This window comes from Hesperophylax consimilis, chromosome 27 (genome assembly GCF_061612785.1).
Source record: "Hesperophylax consimilis isolate HC1 chromosome 27, BYU_Hcon_1.0, whole genome shotgun sequence".
Taxonomy (NCBI): domain Eukaryota; kingdom Metazoa; phylum Arthropoda; class Insecta; order Trichoptera; family Limnephilidae; genus Hesperophylax; species Hesperophylax consimilis.
The window spans coordinates 13,985,416-13,991,415 of NC_142862.1; positions in this window are offsets into that span (position 1 = coordinate 13,985,416).

Genomic DNA, 6,000 nt, shown 5'->3' on the forward strand with positions numbered 1-6,000 from the left:
AATACCATAGAGCCTGAAAAAGCTGCTTCCAAAGATCGAACCCAAGTCTCTTAAATTTTGCATAAATAAAAATCATGATTTTTCTTAAAATACAATTTTTTGGAGATTATGTGACCAAATTCCATTTGTAACACGATTCTCATCACTATTCCTAAATTACAGCCCGTTTGGTACCATAGAGCCTGATAAAACTGCTTCCAAAAATCGAACCCAAGTCTGAAATTAGCGTCCATAAAAATCATGATCTTCTTAAAATACTTCTTATTGGAGATTTTGTGACTGAATTCGATTTGAACTACAATTCTTTTCAATATATCAAAATTTCATCCCGTTTGGAACCATAAAACCTGAAAAAACTGCTTCCAAATATCGAAACGAAGTCTGAAATTACCGTCTATATAAATAATGATTTTTCTAAAAATACACTTTTTTGGAGATTATGTGACCAAATTCGATTTGTAACACGATTCTCATCACTATTCCTAAATTACAGCCCGTTTGGTACCATAGAGCCTGAAAAAACTGCTTCCGAAAATCGAACCCAAGTCTGAAATTAGTGTCCATAAAAATCATGATCTTCTAAAAATACTTCTTAATGGAGATTTTGTGACTAAATTCGGTTAAGATTGAGATTCTCATCACCATTCCGAAATTTCATTCCGTTTTGTACCATAGAGCCTGAAAAAGTTGCTTCCAAAGATCGAACCCAATTTTGAAATTAGCGTCCATATAAATCATGATTATTCTTCAAATAACACTTTTAGGAGATTTTTTGATTTAATTCGGTTCTGACTGAGATTCTTATCACCATTCCGAAATTTCATCCCGTTTGGAACCATAAAACCTGAAAAAACTGCTTCCAAATATCGAAACGAAGTCTGAAATTACCGTCTATATAAATAATGATTTTTCTAAAAATACACTTTTTTGGAGATTATGTGACCAAATTCGATTTGTAACACGATTCTCATCACTATTCCTAAATTACAGCCCGTTTGGTACCATAGAGCCTGAAAAAACTGCTTCCGAAAATCGAACCCAAGTCTGAAATTAGTGTCCATAAAAATCATGATCTTCTAAAAATACTTCTTAATGGAGATTTTGTGACTAAATTCGGTTAAGATTGAGATTCTCATCACCATTCCGAAATTTCATTCCGTTTTGTACCATAGAGCCTGAAAAAGTTGCTTCCAAAGATCGAACCCAATTTTGAAATTAGCGTCCATATAAATCATGATTATTCTTCAAATAACACTTTTAGGAGATTTTTTGATTTAATTCGGTTCTGACTGAGATTCTTATCACCATTCCGAAATTTCATCCCGTTTGGTACCATAGAGCCTGAAAAAGCTGCTTCCAAAGATCGATCCAAAGTCTGAAATAAGCATCAATAAAAATCATGATTTTTCTTATAATACATATTTTTGGAGATTTTGTGACTGAATTCGATTTGATCTTATCCGTTTTCGAAGAATTCAGCCCGTTTGATACCATAGAGCCTGAAAAAACTGTTTCCAAAGTTCGATCCCAAGTCTGAAATAAGCGTCCATAAAAATCATAATTTTTCTAAAACTACACGTTTTTGGAGATTTTGTGACTGAAGGAGGTTCTGACTGAGATTCTTATCACCATTCCGAAATTTCATCCCGTTGTGTACCATAGAGACTGAAAAAGCTGCTTCCAAAGATCGATCCCAAGTCTGAAATAAGCGTCCATAGAAATTATTATTTTTCTAAAAATACAACTTTTTGGAGATTTTGTGACTAAATTGGGTTTGGACTGAGATTCTCATCATCATTCCGAAATTTCAGCCCGTTTGCTACCATAGATCCTGAAAAAACTGCTTCCAAAGTTCGAACCCAAGTCTGAAATTAGCGTCCAGAAAAATCATGATTATTCTTCAAATACAACTTTTTGGAGATTTTGTGACTAAATTCGGTTAAGACTGAGATTCTTATAACCATTCCGAAATTTCATTCCGTTTAGTACCATAGAGCCTGAAAAAGCTGCTTCCAAAGATCGATCCCAAGTCTGAAATAAGCGTCCATAAAAATCATGATTTTTCTTAAAATACATATTTTTGGAGATTTTGTGACTGAATTCGATTTGTACCACGATTCTTATCTTTTTTCTTATATTTCAGCCCGTTTGATACCATAGAGCCTGAAAAAACTGCTTCCAATGTTCGAACCCAAATTTGAAATTAGCGTCCATACAAATCATGATTATTCTTCATATACAACTTTTTGGAGATTTTGTGACTGAACGATTAACGAGTACGATTTGTACTACGATTCTTTTCAATATTGCAAAATTTCAACCCGTTTAATACCATAGAGCCTGAAAAAGCTGCTTCCAAAGATCGAACCCAAGTCTCTTAAATTTTGCATTAATAAAAATCATGATCTTTCTTAAAATACACTTTTTTGGAGATTATGTGACCAAATTCGATTCGTAACACGATTCTCATCACTATTCCTAAATTACAGCCCGTTTGGTACCATAGAGCCTGAAAAAACTGCTTCCAAAAATCGAACCCAAGTCTGAAATTAGCGTCCATAAAAATCATGATCTTCTAAAAATACTTCTTATTGGAGATTTTGTGACTGAATTCGATTTGTACTACATTTTTTTTCAATATTGCAAAATTTCATCCCGTTTGGAACCATAAAACCTGAAAAAACTGCTTTCGAATATCGAAACGAAGTCTGAAATTACCGTTTATATAAATAAAGATTTTTCTAAAAATACACTTTTTTGGAGATTATGTGCCCAAATTCGATTTGTAACACGATTCTCATCACTATTCCTAAATAACAGCCCGTTTGGTACCATAGAGCCTGAAAAAACTGCTTCCAAAAATTGAACCCAAGTCTGAAATTAGCGTCCATAAAAATCATGATCTTCTAAAAATACTTCTTATTGGAGATTTTGTGACTGAATTCGATTTGTAATACAATTCTTTTCAATATTGCAAAATTTCATCCCGTTCGGAACCATAGAACCTGAAAAAACTGCTTCCAAATATCGAAACGAAGTCTAAAATTACCGTCTATACAAATCATAATTTTTCTTAAAATACATCTTTTTGGAGATTTTGTGTCTGAATTCAGTTCTGACTGAGATTCATATGACTATTTTTAATTTTAGCCCGTTTGATACCAAAGAGCCTGAAAAAACTGCTTTCAAAGTTCGAACCCAAGTCTGAAAATTTGCATTAATAAAAATCATGATTTTTCTTAAAATACATATTTTTGGAGATTTTGTGGCTGAATTCGATTTGTACCACGATTCTTATCTTTTTTCTTATATTTCAGCCCGTTTGATACCATAGAGCCTGAAAAAACTGCTTCCAATGTTCGAACCCAAATTTGAAATTAGCGTCCATACAAATCATGATTATTCTTCATATACAACTTTTTGGAGATTTTGTGACTGAATTCGATTTGTACTACGATTCTTTTCAATATTGCAAAATTTCATCCCGTTTAATACCATAGAGCCTGAAAAAGCTGCTTCCAAAGATCGAACCCAAGTCTCTTAAATTTTGCATAAATAAAAATCATGATTTTTCTTAAAATACAATTTTTTGGAGATTATGTGACCAAATTCCATTTGTAACACGATTCTCATCACTATTCCTAAATTACAGCCCGTTTGGTACCATAGAGCCTGATAAAACTGCTTCCAAAAATCGAACCCAAGTCTGAAATTAGCGTCCATAAAAATCATGATCTTCTTAAAATACTTCTTATTGGAGATTTTGTGACTGAATTCGATTTGAACTACAATTCTTTTCAATATATCAAAATTTCATCCCGTTGGAACCATAAAACCTGAAAAAACTGCTTCCAAATATCGAAACGAAGTCTGAAATTACCGTCTATATAAATAATGATTTTTCTAAAAATACACTTTTTTGGAGATTATGTGACCAAATTCGATTTGTAACACGATTCTCATCACTATTCCTAAATTACAGCCCGTTTGGTACCATAGAGCCTGAAAAAACTGCTTCCGAAAATCGAACCCAAGTCTGAAATTAGTGTCCATAAAAATCATGATCTTCTAAAAATACTTCTTAATGGAGATTTTGTGACTAAATTCGGTTAAGATTGAGATTCTCATCACCATTCCGAAATTTCATTCCGTTTTGTACCATAGAGCCTGAAAAAGTTGCTTCCAAAGATCGAACCCAATTTTGAAATTAGCGTCCATATAAATCATGATTATTCTTCAAATAACACTTTTAGGAGATTTTTTGATTTAATTCGGTTCTGACTGAGATTCTTATCACCATTCCGAAATTTCATCCCGTTTGGAACCATAAAACCTGAAAAAACTGCTTCCAAATATCGAAACGAAGTCTGAAATTACCGTCTATATAAATAATGATTTTTCTAAAAATACACTTTTTTGGAGATTATGTGACCAAATTCGATTTGTAACACGATTCTCATCACTATTCCTAAATTACAGCCCGTTTGGTACCATAGAGCCTGAAAAAACTGCTTCCGAAAATCGAACCCAAGTCTGAAATTAGTGTCCATAAAAATCATGATCTTCTAAAAATACTTCTTAATGGAGATTTTGTGACTAAATTCGGTTAAGATTGAGATTCTCATCACCATTCCGAAATTTCATTCCGTTTTGTACCATAGAGCCTGAAAAAGTTGCTTCCAAAGATCGAACCCAATTTTGAAATTAGCGTCCATATAAATCATGATTATTCTTCAAATAACACTTTTAGGAGATTTTTTGATTTAATTCGGTTCTGACTGAGATTCTTATCACCATTCCGAAATTTCATCCCGTTTGGTACCATAGAGCCTGAAAAAGCTGCTTCCAAAGATCGATCCAAAGTCTGAAATAAGCATCAATAAAAATCATGATTTTTCTTATAATACATATTTTTGGAGATTTTGTGACTGAATTCGATTTGATCTTATCCGTTTTCGAAGAATTCAGCCCGTTTGATACCATAGAGCCTGAAAAAACTGTTTCCAAAGTTCGATCCCAAGTCTGAAATAAGCGTCCATAAAAATCATAATTTTTCTAAAACTACACGTTTTTGGAGATTTTGTGACTGAAGGAGGTTCTGACTGAGATTCTTATCACCATTCCGAAATTTCATCCCGTTGTGTACCATAGAGACTGAAAAAGCTGCTTCCAAAGATCGATCCCAAGTCTGAAATAAGCGTCCATAGAAATTATTATTTTTCTAAAAATACAACTTTTTGGAGATTTTGTGACTAAATTGGGTTTGGACTGAGATTCTCATCATCATTCCGAAATTTCAGCCCGTTTGCTACCATAGATCCTGAAAAAACTGCTTCCAAAGTTCGAACCCAAGTCTGAAATTAGCGTCCAGAAAAATCATGATTATTCTTCAAATACAACTTTTTGGAGATTTTGTGACTAAATTCGGTTAAGACTGAGATTCTTATAACCATTCCGAAATTTCATTCCGTTTAGTACCATAGAGCCTGAAAAAGCTGCTTCCAAAGATCGATCCCAAGTCTGAAATAAGCGTCCATAAAAATCATGATTTTTCTTAAAATACATATTTTTGGAGATTTTGTGACTGAATTCGATTTGTACCACGATTCTTATCTTTTTTCTTATATTTCAGCCCGTTTGATACCATAGAGCCTGAAAAAACTGCTTCCAATGTTCGAACCCAAATTTGAAATTAGCGTCCATACAAATCATGATTATTCTTCATATACAACTTTTTGGAGATTTTGTGACTGAACGATTAACGAGTACGATTTGTACTACGATTCTTTTCAATATTGCAAAATTTCAACCCGTTTAATACCATAGAGCCTGAAAAAGCTGCTTCCAAAGATCGAACCCAAGTCTCTTAAATTTTGCATTAATAAAAATCATGATCTTTCTTAAAATACACTTTTTTGGAGATTATGTGACCAAATTCGATTCGTAACACGATTCTCATCACTATTCCTAAATTACAGCCCGTTTGGTACCATAGAGCCT